This window comes from Coregonus clupeaformis, chromosome 15 (assembly GCF_020615455.1).
Source record: "Coregonus clupeaformis isolate EN_2021a chromosome 15, ASM2061545v1, whole genome shotgun sequence".
Classification (NCBI taxonomy): domain Eukaryota; kingdom Metazoa; phylum Chordata; class Actinopteri; order Salmoniformes; family Salmonidae; genus Coregonus; species Coregonus clupeaformis.
The window spans coordinates 26,134,203-26,154,191 of NC_059206.1; the positions used below are offsets into that span (position 1 = coordinate 26,134,203).

Sequence of the window (19,989 nt, forward strand, 5' to 3'; positions counted from 1 at the left end):
TTGCACAGCTGCGGCGTCGACTTGGTCACAGGCGTCCTCCATGGCCTGAATGAGGGGTACCTGAGCCTGAGGCTGGAGATCGTAAACCTTCCACCGCCATGCAGAGAAAAACTATTCGATAGGGTTTAGAAACAGAGAGTATGGTGGAAGGTATAGTACTGTCAACTGTGGATGGTGTTGAAACCAGTTCTGGACCAAAGCAGAGCGGTGGAATGACACATTGTCCCAGATGACAGTGTATTGCATCTGGTGCATTTCATTACCTGCTGTGACGATGTGGTGCAATCGGTCCAAAAATGTGAGAATGTGAGGTGTGTTGTAAGGGCCCATTTTGGCATGACGGAGGAGAACCCCATGCTGTGAAATGGCAGCGCAAAGGGTGATGTTACCCCCACGTTGTCCTGGGACATTGATTATAGCCCTGTGGCCAATGATATTTCTGCCTCTCCTTCTTGCTTTTGTGCGGTTGAACCCTGCCTCATCAATATATATGAATTAATGCAGGATTTCCTCAGCATCCATCTGCAAAACTCTCTGAAATACAGTGAAAGACAAGATTGTGTAGTTCAGGATAGGTCTAGTATACAGTCAATGTAAAAAAGTCATGTGTGCAGTATGCAACATCACAGTGCTAAAGTGAACAATACAAACCTCCACATACTCATGGCGCAGCCGTTTGACCCTCTCTGAATTCCGCTCAAAAGGCACTCGATAAAGTTGTTTCATTTGAACCTGATGTCTTTTCAGGATGCGTGCCAGTGTTGACTGAGAGACCTGATGGACATTATTGAAAATGGCATGGTCACCGATAATGTTGGCTTGTAGTTCTTTAAGCCTGATAGCATTATTGGCCAAAACCATGTTTATTATCTCTCTCTCTTGTTCTTGCGTGAATATGGGCCCCCTTCCTCCTTGTCGTTCCCGACCCTCAATCCTATGTAGAGAATAATACATGTAACTTACTGTACAATGTCACAGGAAGGGGTATCACAAGTGCTGATATGGTGCATACAATAAGCGGCTGATTACTGTAACTGTAGACAGATCTTCTTTTACCTGTTTTCCTGTCGAAAAGTCCTTATGACAGATGCCACTGTATATCTGCTAAGATTTGGCTGAACTCTCAGTCTAGCCTCCCTCAGCGTCAATCCGTGGTTCACAACATGGTCCACTAGTGTTGCACGAATGTCATTTGATAAGTTTGGTCCTCTTCTTCTTTGTGCACGTTCTCCGCCTGCTTCAGGTCTTCCTCGACCTCTGGCTCGGCCTCTGCCTCTTCCTCTACCTCCTTCTCCTCCTCTGTGTACTCCTCCTCTCACCCTCACTCTTCTTCTGACTCCTTCCATTTTGGTTGAAGGCAGGTGAACCTACCTGCTGCATTTTTATAGTGCTTAAACCTGATTGGTGTGTCTACAATTTAGCAATCATGGGTTTGTGCACCTGATGGCTGTGTTTACAGTTTTTCTCAGTCGCTTTGGTGCATTTCTTAGATCAAAAGTGCAATTCTTGATACTACTTGTACAAATTCCAAATCATCTAGTCACTTGTGCACATCATTAAAGCAATTTCTTATTCCTTTGAACAAATTGCAATTGCTTTTGTACATATTGCAATTGATAATGTACAAGTGTCAGCTTTTTTCCACATTTTCAATTGCTCATGTCATGTTGATCAAAATATAGTAGATGGTTCTCTGTTGAATAGTCTTACCCCTCAAAACATCTAGGCATTAGTTCCTTGCATAAGCCATTACATGCAAAATTGTTGAACTATTTGTCATAAACTGTCAAGCATAGTTTTACACATTTCTATTAGACCTTTTGTACAAAAACGTAAATTGCTGAATCGTGCAGGTGAAATTAACCCTCACTCATGAAGGAATGTAAAGTGTTAGTTCAACCAACAATCAACCAGTTGTCTAAATTGCTCAAAGGTGCATCTCATGAAGAATCAATTGGCAAGCATATATAGACAGACCACAACACAGAGTTGCAATTTTCCAATAATGGATGGACCAGGAAACGAACAGGGTCAACAGCCAAGAGGAGGAAGAAGAGGAGCAAGGATGCGTGGTGGAAGGCAAAACAGAGGAAGAGGCAGAAGAGGACATAGGCGCATATCTGATGACATAAGGGCCACTATTGTAGACCATGTTGTCAATCATGGCCTTACAATGGCTGAGGCGGGTCGAAGGGTGCAGCCGAATATTGGGAGATCAACCGTGTCCTCAATAGTACAAACGTTTCGAAGAGAGAACAGGTATGTCCACCAATGTACAGTGCACTGTTACTGTATATAAGCAGTATACTGTATACTTCCTACAATGCTTCATATTACAGTAGTCCACTTGTATTTCACAGCATACAGAAATATACTCTATACAGATACATACTGCACCTTACATGCACCCACCTGTATGTTTTACAGTAAAATGTGTGTTCGCATAGTTTTTGTCTATGTGAAAGTGTGCGATGCATCACTGCATTTTTCCACACATAGGACTGCAAGATTACCTCAAACCGGTGGCAGAGGACGCCTTTTCACACCTCAACAGGAGGAGGCTATTTGCACCATGGTCCGAGCAAACAATGCCATGAGACTCAGGGAAATACAAAGGACCATTATAGAAGACAACGATGTCTTTGAAAACATCCGTACGGTTAGCATCTCAACCATCGACAGGGTGCTGCATAGAAACCAGATGAGTATGAAACAGCTGTACCGTGTACCATTCCCAAAGGAATGAGGACAGATTTAAGGAGCTACGGTACCAGTATGTACAGGTAAAACATATATCTATGTAACTACTTTACAGCAACATTTTATAGTGTTACATAGTACAGTAAGCATAAACTGCACACATTTCCATTGCTGTGGAAGGAACATGCAATATATGTACATTTTATGTCACTCTTCCTTACCAAAACAAATTCAACTGTGTGTTCTGGGATATAGCGTATAATGGAGTTGGAATCAAGTGAACCCTCTCACAACTTTGTATACGTGGATGAGGCTGGCTTCAACCTGACCAAATGCAGAAGGCGGGGGTCGGAATATCATCGGTCACAGAGCTGCTGTGGATTTGCCAGGCCAACGGGGAGGAAATATCACCATGTGTGCTGCTATTTCGGAGCATGGTGTCCTAACCCATATCCCCCTTTTAGGGCCATACAACACCCAGCATCTACTCAACTTTTTAGAGACTCTCTACAGGGCTCTCATCCCTGATGATGAGAGGGGTCTGTTTAGAGAGGATTTGCCAAAGTATGTGGTCATTTGTGATAATGTGAGTTTCCATCGATCAAACATCATAAGGCAATGGTTTGTGACCCACCCGAGGATGCTCATAGAATTCATCCCACCTTATTCACCATTCCTTAACCCAATTGAGGAGTTCTTTTCAGCATGGAGGTGGAAGGTGTACGATCGTCAGCACACACACAGATGACCCTGCTGGCTGCAATGGATGCAGCATGTGAGGACACCACAGTAGACGCCTGCAGAGGATGGATAAGGCATTCCAAAAGATTCTTTCCACGTTGCATTGGAAGGGAAAATATCCGGTGTGATGTGGATGAGAATATGTGGGCTGACAGACAGGAACGTCTGGATGTGTAGAGACAGCACTAGAACAGTGCTGTGGGCAAAGTTGTGCCTTAGGGGTGGTTTCCTGTGTTTCTTTCTAATTTCGTTTTTTTCCTTTGTGCCCCTTGGGTTGTCCAGTCTCTTTCAATCAATAACCCACATACAGTAATATGTAAATAGTACTGTTGAAATTGATATATGCCATAGAAGTGCAGCCTTGTGCATTTTCAATACAGTAACTGTCATCCAAACTGTAGCCTAAGTTTACATCAGGTAATACTGTCAAAGTACACAGTTCCATTGACAACATGCCTAAACATTTTGACAACCTTGTTCGTGAACAATGACTCAATGACTTAACATTCTGATGACACTGACATGATCATTGGCATGAATATTTACTTTTGAGAGATGTACTAAGGATTTTTAGTGACTGACTAGCTTTAGAAACATATCTATTGTATATTGCAGTTTGTACAAATTGTTCTGAGAAATGCACTTATTATTTTGCACATGTTAGGGATGATGTGAAAAATGCACCAAAGCGACTGAGAAAAACTGTAACAGATTGGCTCATAGGTGTGGTAATTTGACAGTCAGTGCTTTGGAATTGCAAGGAAGTGACATCATGATATACTTCTGTGTCTGATGTATACAAGTGTGTTTAGTGTTTTGCAAATCACTGTGTGTAATGTTTTGTAAATAGTGTGAAGCTGACAATGTGCTTACAGTTGTGCAAATCTAGCCTTGTGTTTTGCTCCTTGAGTGTAAGGTTTTGCTAATTGTGGGAAAAGTTTAATTTTAGTGTGTAAGCAATCGTAAAAAACTGTAAAGATTTGATGGATGCAAACCAAGACACTGGGACTCCCCTTCTCTGAGACCTCCTCTTGTTTTTGTCCAAGTCAATGGTTTCATGGCAATGTGGGTGATTTGGGGCCTCACCACTAACTCCAGTTAAGGGTTTTATAGCACCTAAAGCCACACTAAAGGGTATAGTACCACATTCACAGCAAACACAAAGATGTACTAGTATTTTGGACCTGTAATGCTGAGTTCACTACACTTGGGTATCACATATAATAATAATAATAATATGTTTGGCATCTCTGAGTTTACATGCCCTCAATGTCACCACAGCCCCAATCATGACTACACATGTATGTATTGTAGTTGTTATTCCAGGGTGGGGAACATTGAGACTGGCTGCCTGCCAATGAGGTGCCAGCAGACTTCTTAAAACCACCACCTGTATCCCTACTCCCACGCCTGTTTTGTCTAGCGCCTACTACCCACGGTGATAGAATCTGGGGGAAATCCAGGTGGTTGCCTCAAAGGAGAGATAATATCTGTTTAAGTGAGAGGCTCCACACACTTAAAGCTCATATTGTAGTGTTTCCCAGACTGTAGCCTATGTACTGATGATTGGGTGCTGTTTGTATAGTTCCTGGCAGGTGGAGTTAATCTAACAGTCAGATGCTGATAAGAATCTCCTATTTTAGATAGAATGCAAACACCTCCCCTCTAGTCTACATGACCTGTGTGTAATTTATGATATGTGTCTGGTATGATATAACATTTGAATAAAGAAAGACAATCCTAAATTCTGCTCCAACATGCTCCCAAGCACCGGTTTAAGAGTTTGGAATGTGCATATCACCCACACAATTTTCAATAATAGGTAATTTGATGTTTTCAGTGGGTAGCTTACATTTTTAAAAATCTCCCATTCTTCCTCCCCTGTTATCTTGTTTAAAAAGCAGAATAACAAATGTTCTTCCCCCCTCCCCACCATCTCCTGTTGAGACTTTCCTGTCCTGAGGCGATAGCTAGCATGTAATTTTCCCTGTCTCCCTATCCGTCCTCTCTCCATCCTCTGGATATCCCCTATCTTGCTCTTACTCTCTCTCTCTCTCTCTCGCTCTCTCTCTCTCTCTCTCTCTCTCTCTCTCTCTCTCTCTCTCTCTCTCTCTCTCTCTCTCTCTCTCTCTCTCTCTCTCTCTCTCTCTCTCTCTCTCTCTCTCTCGCTCTCTCTGTCTCCATCCATTCCTCTCTATCTCTCTCTCTCTCTCTCTCTATCCCCCCTCTCTCTTTCTCTATGTCTTTCCCCTTTCCCTAGGTTCGTCTGTGTCTGCCCACAGAGGGAAGTAACATTGCAGGTGACTGACTGTCTGGTGTGGTTTGCCTCATGTTGTGTGGTCAGTAGCATCTCTCACAATACAACCCACAGTAGACAGATGGCAGGGGTTTGGCTTGGGCTGACAAAGACTTCCACAGATGGACCTTGTCCCCTGCATTATTAAAACAATTTTAACTGAACATAGGGACTCACTAGGACACTGAACGACCCTGCGATTACGTAAGGTCCTCATCTGCTGTGTCCTGTCACCAAGGTGATGAGTGTGTGCCCAGGGACCAGCTGGTCAGCGTTGCTCCTCCCCTGCAGTCAGTCAGCCACTGAGCTGCCTCATTACAACCATTACCATATAGATAGAGCTTGTTTAGCCATTGAATGACTGTATCACTTATACTAGAGTACTGTATCATAAAAAACCAAATGTCACAAAATAGTCATATTGATAGTATTTTACTTTGGTCCTTATGATAAAGGAGTAATACATCCCAATGCTATGGTTTATGGCTACTGAGTAGTGTGTATATTTCAGAACCATCAGACCCGGGGAAGTTGTAAGAACGTGTGGAGACCAGCTCTGTTGCTAGTAAGAGAGTAAAGTGTACTGTACATGATTACAGAGTAAACATGCAAAGGTTTCCATTGTATCACTCCATACTTACTCACTCACTCATTTCCTCATCTTTCCCAGCTGCCTCTAGGTTATATGAAAAACATAAAATTCTGTGCTTAACTGATCAATTATCTGCTGTTAATTTCCCTGGCCTTACTTGATAAGGATCCTGACACCCCTTACAAAAAAACGTGTGAAATAAACGTGGTTTTCGTGTGAAGTTTCACGTTAATTTTTCATGTGTTTTTTGTTATGTGAAAAATAAATTCTCCACGTGATTTCTTTTCACACATGTATTTTTCTAATGATTACTTTTGACCATTTCCAACTACTTCTGGTGTCCCATCCAGGGACGACCCTGCTTAGCTTCAGAGGCAAACCAGCAGTGGGATGCAGGGTGCTATGTTACTGGAATGAACGTGCCAGAACTTACACCTGGACAAAAGGCAGCGAAAGCAAAGGCAAGGGTAACATAACCAAAGATAGGAAAGCGGAAAGGGCTTTATTAAATTGCTTTTTCATAAAAAAAAGCATTTTCTTTCTTTTTTGCATCCAAAATAAATTTGCTCTGGCATTTAAAAATGCTATCAATACTTTTGGGTTTATCTTTATTTCTTTCAATATCATTATTTTTGTTTGCGATTCTAAGAATTTTGTTCTCGACTTCTGAAGTTCTGCTTGATATTAATGGCACAAAATTTACTCAATCACTAGACGATTGCACCACTATTACTCTATCTGTCACGAACGTCTACTAAGTGAGTGGACCAAGGCGCAGCGTGCGATACGAACATGACTTTATTTAATTAAAGTACTCAATACAAAAACAACAAACAATGACGAATCGTGAAGTCCTCAGTTACAATGACTGATACGGAACAAAAACCCACAACCCTAAGGTGAACACTGACAGTTTAAATATGGCTCCCAATCAGAGATAACGAGCCGACAGCTGACACTCGTTACCACTGATTGGGAGTCACACGACCAAACAAGGAAACACAACCAAATACAACACAACCAATACCAAACACAACCAAATGAACACAGCCTGGCTCAAAATACACAGTCCCGGAGCCAGAGCGTGACAGTACCCCCCCCTAAAGGCGCGGACTCCGACCGCGCCTACACCCCAAATAGGGGAGGGCTGGGTGGGTGTTGCTCCTCGGAGGCGGCTCCGGCTCCGGGCTTGACCACCACCCTACTACAATCCCCCGTAGTGCCCCCCAGTCCGATCTGACCCAGTTAGCTGGATCAGGACTGCCGACGCGCACCCCTGGCTTGGCGCGTGAGGCAGGAATGGACCGGACCTGGCAGACGATACGCACCCTTTGCATGGTGCGTGGAGCCGGAACAGGCCTCACCAGGCTGAAGACTCGCATCCCTGGCTTGGTGCGAGTAGCAGGAATGGGCTGAATCCGGCTGACGACTCGCACCCTTGGCTTGGTGCGAGTAGCAGGAATGGGCTGAATCCGGCTGACGACTCGCACCCTTGACTTGGTGCGAGTGGCAGGAACAGGCTGAATCCGGCTGACGACTCGCACCCTTGGCTTGGTGCGAGTGGCAGGAACAGGCCGGGTTGGGCCGGCGACGCACACCGTGGACCTGGTGCGTGGAGCAGGGACCGGCTGGGCTGGGCTGACGACGCACACCGTGGGCCTGGTGCGTGGAGCAGGGACAGGCCGAGCTGGGCTGACGACGCACACCGTGGGCCTGGTGCGTGGAGCAGGGACCGGCCGGGCTGGGCTGACGACGCACACCGTGGGCCTGGTGCGTGAAGCAGGGACAGGATGAGCTGGGCTGACGACGCACACCGTGGGCCTGGTGCGTGGAGCAGGGACCGGCTGGGCTGGGCTGACGACGCACACCGTAGGCTTAGTGCGTGGAGCAGGAACAGGCCGGGCTGGGCTGGCGACGCACACCGTAGGCTTGGTGCGTGGAGCAGGAACAGGCCGGGCTGGGCTGGCGACGCACACCGTGGGCTTGGTGCGTGGAGCAGGAACAGGCCGGGCAGGGCTGTCGACGCACACCGTAGGCTTGGTGCGTGGAACAGGAACCGGCCGGGCTGGACTGGCGACGCACACCGTGGGCTTGGTGCGTGGAGCAGGAACAGGCCGGGCTGGGCTGGCGACGCGCACCATTAACTTAGTGCGTGGAGCAGGGACAGGCCGGGCAGGGCTGGCGACGCACACCGTAAACCTAGTGCGTGGAGCAGGAACCGGCCGGGCAGGGCTGGCGACGCACACCGCAGGCTTAGTGCGTGGAACAGGAACCGGCCGGTCCGTACTGGGAACACACACCACTGGCCTTAACCGGGGATCAGGAACGGGCCGGACCGGACTGGTAACACACCTCAGTCTCTCACGCCGTGCCTCAACTACTTCCCTCCCTCTACTCGCCAATGGCTCCCGTAATCCGGTAGCCTTCTCTCCACGTCTCCCTGTGGCAGCCTCCTGCTGCCCAGCCGCCCAAGCCATGTGCCTCTCGTCCTTCCGACGATGGCCCTGCTGACGCCGTTGCTCCTCTCTCAGTCGCCTCTCCACTGTTTTACTCCATGGCCGGCGATCCATCCCATCCAGGATTTCCTCCCAAGTCCAAGACCCTTTACCATCCAAAATCTCCTCCCATGTCCAGACCCTTGGCTCCTGGACACGCTGCTTGGTCCTGGTACGGTGGGTTTTTCTGTCACGAACGTCTACTAAGTGAGTGGACCAAGGCGCAGCGTGCGATACGAACATGACTTTATTTAATTAAAGTACTCAATACAAAAACAACAAACAATGACGAATCGTGAAGTCCTCAGTTACAATGACTGATACGGAACAAAAACCCACAACCCTAAGGTGAACACTGACCGTTTAAATATGGCTCCCAATCAGAGATAACGAGCCGACAGCTGACACTCGTTACCACTGATTGGGAGTCACACGACCAAACAAGGAAACACAACCAAATACAACACAACCAATACCAAACACAACCAAATGAACACACCCTGGCTCAAAATACACAGTCCCGGAGCCAGAGCGTGACACTATCAATGGTGTTTAAAAAGACAATCCTTAATTGAAACATTAAGACAGTTTTGGTAAAAAGCTGAGGGATGGGGCTGGAGAAATACAACCACTCTCAAATCCATAGACAACGATATGGATGCAAGGACTAACCATCCATGATATCAAAATTATAGTATTGTGGAAAATCTCACTTTCACATGTGGAATTGCAAGTTTACAATCAGATGTTAAAATACAATTTGCAGTTTCATATGTGAAAAACTTTTCATATGTGAAAAAAGTTAACATGTGATTGATTGATTTTCACATGTGGAGTTGTTTTACATGTGAAATGGCAAATGTGATTTTCACATGTGCAACTATATCCTGGACTTCCTGACGGGCCGCCCCCTGGTGGGGAGAGTATCCAACAACACATCTGCCACGCTGACCCTCAACACGGGGGCCCCTCAGGGGTGCGTGCTTAGTCCTCTCCTGTACTCCCTGTTCACCCACGACTCTAACACCATCATTAAGTTTGCTGATGACACGATGATGGTAGGCCTGATCACCGATGACAATGAGACAGCCTATAGGGAGGAGATACGTGACCTGGCAGTGTGGTGCCAGGGCAACAACCTCTTCCTCAACGTCAGCAAGACAAAGGAGCTGAAAACGGAGGGCCAGAGGGCTAAGCACACCCCCATTTAGGAAACGGAGGGCCGAGCACGCCCCCATTCACATCAACGGGGCTGTAGTGGAGTGGGTCGAGTGCTTCAAGTTCCTCGGTGTCCACATCACTAAGGATCTATCATGGTACACACACCAACACAGTCAGCTTAGCGGTTACAGCATTGGACCAGTAACTGAAAGGTCACTGGTTCGAATACCTGAGCTGACAAGGTGAACATCTGTTGATGTGCCCTTGAGCAAGGCACTTAACCCTAACTTTCTCCAGGGTGCCATACTTCTATGGCTGACCCTGTAAAACAACACATTTCACTGCACGTATCTGGTGTATGTGACAATAAAAACCTCATTTTTTCAGGAAGCTGAAAAGATTGGCATGGGCCTTCTGAGTTCTACAGCTGCACCATTGAGAGCATCTTGACTGGCTGCATCACAGTCATCACCTCTTGGTATGCCAACTGCTTGGCAGCCGACCGCAAGGTGCTACAGAGGGTAGTGCGTACAGCCCAGTACATTACTGGGGCCGAGCTCCCTGCCATCCAGGACCTCTATACCAGGCGGTGTCAGAGGAAGGCCCTAAAAATGGTCATAGACTCCAGCCACCCAAGTTATAGACTGTTTAGCGGTACCGATACACCAAGTCTGCAACCAACAGGACCCTGAACAGCTTCTACCCCCAAGCCATATGACTGCTAAATAGTTTGTTATGTTGTTAACCAAATAGCTACTCAGACAATCTGCATCGACCCTTTTTTGACTCATCACATACGCTGCTGCTACTGTTGATTATCTATCCTGTTGCCTAGTCACTTTATTCCTAGTTATATGTACATACTGTATCTTCCTCAATTACCTCGTACCCCTGCACTTCGACTCGGTACTGGTACCCTGTGTATATAGCAAAGTTATTGTTACTCATTGTGTATTTATTATTACTTTTATTATTACATGTTATTACTTTTCTGTTATTTCTCTATTTTCTCTCTTTCTGCATTGTTGGGAAGGGCCCGTAAGTAAGCATTTCACTGTTAGTCTACACCTGTTGTTTACATGTGACGAATAACATTTTATTTTATTTGATAAAGATGTGATTTGAGGCGAAAATATGTTATTCTCCTCACGTGAAAAATGTAATGCATGTGAAAAATATGGTTTCACATGTAAAATTTAAGCTCAACATGTGAAAACAGATATTTCAAATTTGAAAATGCAAATGTGACGTGTTTTTTTGTAAGGGACGTCTGTTTTACAGGAAGTCACATGGGGAAGAGGGGGATGGGGAGGCAGAATAATTTATCAAAATGTAAAGTCTTTGTGCCTTAATAAAAAGAGATGATATCTGACTCAGCTGTGATTTCATCTTTTTTTGGTCAATGTGTATCACCTCTGACATCCTCCCCTTGCATCCCCTCAGCATTTCCTCCCAATCATATCGGTGTGATCAGGCGTGTATCTGACTTTGATTATTTCTGTTCTCATATGATAGTGAAAAAGGTCAAGAATAGAAATGTGTTTAAGTCATCCTTAACAGTCAGATCAAAATGTATGTTTCAAGTTGAATATGTAATGGGAGTATTGTTCCTCATTACATATGCATCATTGTGACTCAGATGTTACTGTTTATCCCTCATCATACTAGGTAGGGGCGCTGAGCCATTTCATGGTTTTCTAATGTGAACACAGCACCATTGAGAATGTTTCAGTTCCAGATATGGCGTATTCTTGGCAGGTTTTCATACTTTCATACTTTATAGACTTTGAAAGATATTGCCTCAGATTAACCTCCAGCCCTAGAAACAGGATTGTGGTGTCGACTGTATGTCTGACTACACAGTGAATGAAGCAATTGCACTGAGGCTACACTGAACTTTCTAAAAGAGAAAAGTGAATATATAGCGCCAGCTTTGGTCAAAATTGATATTGCATGCAATTAAGTAGGAAAAGCACAGAGGTCAAGATTCCATATAACACTTGTCTACTGTTATTTGATTTACATGTTTATATAGTCCCCCTCTGCAGTGTGTTTGTATGTAAAGCACAGCTGACAGATGTGGTGTCCAGTGATGCAGAGGAAGAGAGCAAAATCCCAGGTCCCACAGGATGGGAAAGAGTTAATTGTGCAGAAAGTGATGATCTTATTCTCAGCAAAACCATATTCCTCCAGTTTCTCACATAGCAAACATGGCCTACATAAGAGAGCTCAGTCTCTCTGCACATTCACCATCCTCTTTGACATTAAAGCTGAGAGAGAGAGTAAGAGAGAGAGATTTCAAACAGATTTTTCCCTGCAAGACAGAAGAAAGAGGGATGGTGTGGAAAATGGGAGAACAGAGTAATTGTTGTGAAAGCATGTGCACTCTGATACACTGACTCACAGTCAGATAGTCTATAATGTGATGCTGCTTCACAAATATGAATTGTACCTGTGGTTCTGCAGGTATGTTGTAGATGTAAAGGTCATGACTACAGTGACTGGATGGGGATCGCCATAATATCCACAGAGCCTGATCCAAATCACTAGTCAGGAAAATGTATGATGCAATGATGTTTCCTGCACGAGAATGATAAATAAATTATACGCCAATACTGACACACACACACACACACAGACACACACACACACACACACACACACACACACACACACACACACACACACACACACACACACACTTTCCTGTGCTTTGCTTGTGCTCCCAGACATTCTCTCAGCTTCAATGTTTTTCAAAGCCAATGTATTCGTCTTCACTTCTTCTATCTGTCTTTTCGTGTTTCCCACAAAATCTCTATATAAAGTTATCTCTTATCTGGTTATGCTATGATTGGTGCACTTCAACCATACAAATTGGACAGACAAATAAGTGACTTACTTTTTATTTTTTTCTCCCCAATTTCATCGCTGCAACTCACCAACGGGCTCGGGAGAGGCAAAGGTCAAGTCATGCATCCTCCGAAAAATGACCTGCCAAACCGCGCTGCCCTATTGGACTCCCGGTGATGGCCAGTTGTGACACAGCCTGGGATCAAACCCAGGTCTGTGGTCACACCTCAAGCTCTGCGATGCAGTGCCTTAGACCACTGCGCCACTGTGACTTCCTTTTGTATGCCCCAATTCTGCAATACTGGTATAAAGTGAACTTGTGTAGCACTGGATGGGGAGCAGAATCTAAGTTTGTTAGCTAGCCCTGGAAAGTCCCTGTGCTCTGCTGTAGATCTGTGTGTATTATTGTGTGGTCTCTGTGAATCCTTGTTGAAGTGTACACCACCATCACGCTGATCCTAACAACTCAGAGGCTTGGCTTCTCTCTACGAGCTCTACTTTGAGATGCCCCCTCTACTTACTCTCTCTCACTCTCTCTCTATCTGCACCCTCTCTCTCCTTCTCTCCTCCGCCTGTCCCTCCTCCTCTTCTTGGATGCCTCCCTGCTGTGGCTGGGCAGAGCTTCAGTGAAAGCTTCCTGGCTTTGAAAACAACTCCAGGACTCCACAATGTGACATATCATTAATATGTTTTATTTGGAAACGACCTGTGCATGACTTTTTGCATTGACTTATGTGTGCTTATTTGTGTGTGTGTACTCTATGTATGTTTGAGTAAGTAGGAGTGTGGGTGGAATATTCCCTCATATATACTTCTGTGGTTTGTATGACTTCTCATGAACCAGATATGCAGAATACATGCTGATCTTTCAACACAGCGAGCCCCAGACACTAGCTGCTAGACTGGGGAAGAACAGGAGGGGAACCCCCTGGCCCCATCTACCCTTCCCTCCCTCGCTGCCTAGCCCCATCCTTCTCCACACTGTATAAACTAGGCCTGTGAAGATGTGCTCAACTGAAAGTACATTTGTATTACATGCATTTTCCCAAACATCTGAGAGGGCTGCTGGCTGTGCCGCGGTAGGCAGGGGAGAACAAGAAATACTATTTATTCCTTTCTTGCTGTTCACAGGGTATACTAGGATCTCTGCCTGAAGAATCCCCTGCTTGAGTTCTGTGGATGGTCTCCCATCCCTGGTTCAAAGCTGATGACTGAATAAGAAGTGACAGTGCCGTTGTATGTCCTGTTATGTTTTACATGTAAATAAATAATGCACATACTTCCTGTACAGTCCAGCTGAGACTTGCAAAAATGAAAATCAGCCAGGCAAACAAAACATAGGTCAATTGAGTAGCAACGCAAACCAGTAGTAATAATGGGTTAGAAAAAGGAAGGACTCCCCCTTTCATAATTTCTATCAGTGTTTTACTATCAGAGCTTTGAACAATATGTTTCGCCTTGCCCATACCATCTCAAATTCAAATCCTCAGTCCCCCGGCACCCGGCACCCAGACCACAGTTATGCGAGTCTCCTGGCTGTGTGGAGGCTGAGAGGAAACCCCAAGGGGAATGACCTCTTATTAGCTATACCAGTCATCCTGTAAGAGAGGCGTGCAGTCAGAGCGCCCCCCTGCAGGGCACATGTCATTCTGTCTTTGGCCTCCATATTGTTGCACATGTCTCTGAAGCATTCTTTGCCACCCCCTCTTCCCCCACAGGGTGAAGAAAAGCTGCAATTGTTATAACAGATAACAGTTAGACAGGATTATACATAACACAATGAAATCATTGATATGAAGGGATGTGCCTCTTTCCGTCACTCACCTTCTCACCTCCACCTCGTCCTTGACCTCTAACCTCAGCTACGCCCAATACCACACCTTATGGGTAGAGTCAGGAGTTTTTCCTGACCACTTGACCCAACCAGGAATACCTATAGGCACTAGTTAGTTAAAATTTCAAAATGTAGTTATAGCTAAACCCCATACCAAAACTATTACACTAATATTATATTATAGTGCAATAGAGGCGAGTATCCTCTTTGCCCCTACTCATGGAATAGATTTCTGCGAAACATTAAAAGCTCCTCTTATGAATACAATATTTTTCTGGCAGGGGTTTCATAGTCTCTCCTCAGTCCCTCTGGTTTTGTTTACCCCCTCTCTGGCTCCCTGGCTGTCTCCCTGGGAGGGGGTGCAGACTGCACCACACTGATGGACAGGCTCCCACAGACGATAATAGGCTAGGGAGAGAGAGTTACTTTGGCACCAGGCCCTCTCTCTGTACTGCAGAGTTTGTGCACAGAGTAATCCACGCCTGCCATCATCAATCAGCTGAAGCATTATTTGTGGATCTAGCACCCTGCTAAGTGTTATAGTCTCAATGGATACACCCCATTTTGTTGTAATTTAGATCTAACAGTTTGGTGGAGATATACACTGCTCAAAAAATTTAAGGGAACACTAAAATAACACATCCTAGATCTGAATGAATGAAATAATCTTATTAAATACTTTTTTCTTTACATAGTTGAATGTGCTGACAACAAAATCACACAAATTGATCAACGCATGGAGGTCTGGATTTGGAGTCACCCTCAAAATTAAAGTGGAAAACCACACTACAGGCTGATCCAACTTTGATGTAATGTCCTTAAAACAAGTCAAAATGAGGCTCAGTAGTGTGTGTGGCCTCCACGTGCCTGTATGACCTCCCTACAACGCCTGGGCATGCTCCTGATGAGGTGGCGGATGGTCTCCTGAGGGATCTCCTCCCAGACCTGGACTAAAGCATCCGCCAACTCCTGGACAGTCTGTGGTGCAACGTGGCGTTGGTGGATGGAGCGAGACATGATGTCCCAGATGTGCTCAATTGGATTCAGGTCTGGGGAACGGGCGGGCCAGTCCATAGCATCAATGCCTTCCTCTTGCAGGAACTGCTGACACACTCCAGCCACATGAGGTCTAGCATTGTCTTGCATTAGGAGGAACCCAGGGCCAACCGCACCAGCATATGGTCTCACAAGGGGTCTGAGGATCTCATCTCGGTACCTAATGGCAGTCAGGCTACCTCTGGTGAGCACATGGAGGGCTGTGCGGCCCCCCAAAGAAATGCCACCCCACACCATGACTGACCCACCGCCAAACCGGTCATGCTGGAGGATGTTGCAGGCAGCAGAACGTTCTCCACGGCGTCTCCAGACTCTGTCACGTCTGTCACATGTGCTCAGTGTGAACCTGCTTTCATCTGTGAAGAGCACAGGGCGCCAGTGGCGAATTTGCCAATCTTGGTGTTCTCTGGCAAATGCCAAAGTCCTGCACGGTGTTGGGCTGTAAGCACAACCCCCACCTGTGAACGTCGGGCCCTCATACCACCCTCATGGAGTCTGTTTCTTACTGTTTGAGCAGACACATGCACATTTGTGGCCTGCTGGAGGTCATTTTCCAGGGCTCTGGCAGTGCTCCTCCTGCTCCTCCTTGCACAAAGGCGGAGGTAGCAGTCCTGCTGCTGGGTTGTTGCCCTCCTACGGCCTCCTCCACGTCTCCTGATGTACTGGCCTGTCTCCTGGTAGCGCCTCCATGCTCTGGACACTACGCTGACAGACACAGCAAACCTTCTTGCCACAGCTCGCATTGATGTGCCATCCTGGATGAGCTGCACTACCTGAGCCACTTGTGTGGGTTGTAGACTCCGTCTCATGCTACCACTAGAGTGAAAGCACCGCCATCATTCAAAAGTGACCAAAACATCAGCCAGGAAGCATAGGAACTGAGAAGTGGTCTGTGGTCACCACCTGCAAAACCAGTCCTTTATTGGGGGTGTCTTGCTAATTGCCTATAATTTCCACCTGTTGTCTATTCCATTTGCACAACAGCATGTGGAATTTATTGTCAATCAGTGTTGCTTCATAAGTGGACAGTTTGATTTCACAGAAGTGTGATTGACTTGGAGTTACATTGTGTTGTTTAAGTGTTCCCTTTATTTTTTTGAGCAGTGTATGTTCAATCCATTGAGAAAGTGTATAATGTGTAGAAATGATAGCATCAGTTTATGTGTTTGCCACAAATGTTCTGGAGAACGGAGATCACATACATAATTTATCAAAGGAAGATGTATGAGTTTCAACAATGCAGCTGATGTAATGTACTGAAAAACCAATTACTGGTGAGAAAGCACACACACCATAGCGGTATCTAGGTTACACTCTCTGAGGTTGTAGCCTACAAAAGAGAGAAAGCTTGGGTCCTCTTCCTTAAAATGTTGAGAGAAAAACACTTTTAATCTACATTGTTTTCTTTGATATGTAATAGACATTTGGAATTCAGTAAAAGGTGTTACAGTTACTTACACTGGCTGTTTATTTAACCATGGATATGATTTTATAATCAAGGCTATTCTTCCCATACTTCCATACTACAAGGGATTGGCCTTTTCAACAATTTCTCAAACTGTCAGTAGGCTGGATGGAAGGTTTCAAAGCGCCGTCTTTGGTGCCGCCCTCATCTCCAAGTCCCACCCTTTTTCGCTTCCCCGCTCCGCTAGCAATACCTCCAATTCCCAAGGAAAAATTCCTTTAGGAAAAATGACGGGAAGACTATCGAAGAGAGAATAGCGACTTCTACTCAACAAATATCGCATCAAGTGGCATTTAGAGTAAACTGGAATTGTGCGATTATAAAGGTATGTGCATATATGTATTTTATTCTGCAGTGGACAGCTAGTTTCACTTGAAAGCCACAGCTTGCTTGCAACACTGGGGTGTCAAATGACAGACAACACGGCAGAATCCATGCAGGAAAGCCCAGTCTGATCCCTTTCTGTCCTTGTGTGTGCATGGAGATTATTCAATATTCGTGAATAAATATAATACAGACGTTTGTCTGTATGTTGACTAACTTGACAATGTTGAAACATTGTTGCTTGATTTTACTACAGAATTACCACACCATGAAGTTGATATAATGGAATAATTTTTTCTTCACTCCACCTAGCTTGCTAGAAGTGTTGTAGCTGTCAGGAGTTAATTATTCTCTGTTTGAGTTGACCGACATTTCCCCTGTGAAATGGCATTGCTTATGAACTGCAATGGCGCACTTATAACTCGTTTATAACGAGGCGCGTGTGTTACAATCTCACAACAAAGTGCGAAGTTCACAAGTTTGATTGATACTGTACCTCTTATTGAAGAAACAATCATGTTACACTACAGTATTTGCTACGACAATTTTAGAGGACTGTTGAAGGAGACCGTTGAATGACACCGAATAACATAGGTTAGTGGATGACATATTTTTTACATTCAGTGGCATCATTCTTGGGGAATCCATCTGCTGAAAGTATTGTGCCATCATTGTTGTCACAGCACTAGCTCTACTGTGTTAAAATCAGCATGGAAGTTAGTTAGTTCTACAGGACTGGAAATCTCTGCATGATCTTTTTCTAAATACACATTTTTTTGTATAGGCCTACTTTATTGGAAATTCCATTGTTACATGGCTTGCATGCAACCTTTCCCTTCGTTTGAACGTTTCTTGTTTGTAATGAATGGGTGTTTCCCAGAAGATGATGCCAGCTCTATAGCCTATTATTCTGTAAAATCTTATTTTAGGGTACTGCATTACATGGTTTTTGTTGTTATATTTTCCATAATATTGTAAAAGTGACATTGAATCAATGGGACATGCTTATTATGGTTTATGCTCAAGTTAACCCTATTCCACTCTCTATCTCCTTGTATCACTCTTCCTCTCTCTTTCATCCAGCTCAGCTGTCGTTCCCTCATCTCCTTTCCCCTTCCCAAACATACTGATTGGTTCTGATTGAATAGACATAGCCTTCAGGTTTTAAAAAAACATAACATATTTTTTCCTCCAGGCTGGGTCTGGGCCATCTGCCTTTACACCCAGCTTTAAAAAAAAACACCCCTGGTCTTCCACTTCAAAACCGTGTTAATGTGTGGTCAGAAAAGTTTCACTAAGCCCAGGTCACTCTCACATTTTCCACATTTGTAATAGCAACTCCAAGGCCACAGCAAATATTCTTCCACGATAAATCCCACCATTCTAAATTATAATGGGAGGTTCCTCTTGGTTATTCACTGTCATCTTTGAATATTGGTTTCCGTTTTAAAAATAGTTACAATAGAGAGCAGTTAAATCAAATCTTGTGGAAAAGTGAAAATTGATTTATAGGACAGCCGGCCCTATAACTCTCAACATGTTCCCCTTTCTCCTCCAAAAAAAAATGTCTCTCCTCCTCGCCTTTATTCCGCTTCTTTTCTCAATGCTCCTGTCCTGACTAACCAGGCTTGGGGCTGAGTGAGGCATGCTCACTGAAACCCTGGCCACGCTGGCTGTAGTCCACTCCTGTGATGTCCCTGTTTAGCCTGCTGTAGTCTGCCTACCTACTGGATGACTGTTGATGAAGATGACAAGAATGAGGATGATGGGGATGAGTCCAACTGATCTTTTCTTTACAACCTTACTCCCCAAATTCAGGCACATAACCCCCTGAATGAATGTCCAAACACTAACTGGGCTTGCTTTGGTAAGCTTCTTAATGGCTACCTGATGCATGGGTCAGCTAAACAGACAGACCCAAATACTGAGATAATTCACATCTCTAATAGACTTCTTCTCACAAACGCACACACACACATACAGATGGACAACGCCACCGTGTGTGGTTGTCATGGCAACACCACATTTTTAGGATGGCACAGACCCATCTGCTTGCGTGCCACATGCAGCAGACTGTGTGTCTGTGAACTGACATTCTGAATCTGTCTGTGTGTGTGTAATAACAATAATACTACACAGGATTGATGTACCGCCTTTCTAAAAACCCAAAGACTCTACGCTACATGTAGAGTAGACTATGCCTTTGGCTTTGAAAATACTTCTCCTTTGTCTTACTTCCTGTGTGGAATATCAACATCCTCCAATACCTCTCCACCCCTCTCAACACTTACATAAACAATGTCAGAATATAACAATGGCGCATAGAGTACTGGTGGTTTAAGTGTAGCACAGCTACTCTTTTAGTGAATGTCCAGGATAAATACTGGAGGCTATACTGTGTTTATTTTGGTGCAATCAAGAGCAATTGGTATGTAGTCTGCATGCCAAATTGACAGTGTACCTACAATCATCCTC

General features: G+C 44.9%; 1 protein-coding gene across 2 annotated transcripts in view; it reads left to right on the forward strand.

Moving 5' to 3' along the window:
- Positions 1–17,351: 17,351 nt before the first annotated feature.
- LOC121582308 (coiled-coil domain-containing protein 102A) overlaps positions 17,352–19,989 on the forward strand; it is an 84,037-nt gene continuing 81,399 nt past the window's right edge. The window contains exon 1 of one of the 2 annotated variants that reach the window (XM_041898023.2): positions 17,352–17,515. The gene's annotated coding sequence lies outside the window, so the exon portion shown is untranslated. The remainder of the gene's footprint in view (positions 17,516–19,989) is intronic. The other variant, XM_041898024.2, reaches the window with a different exon arrangement.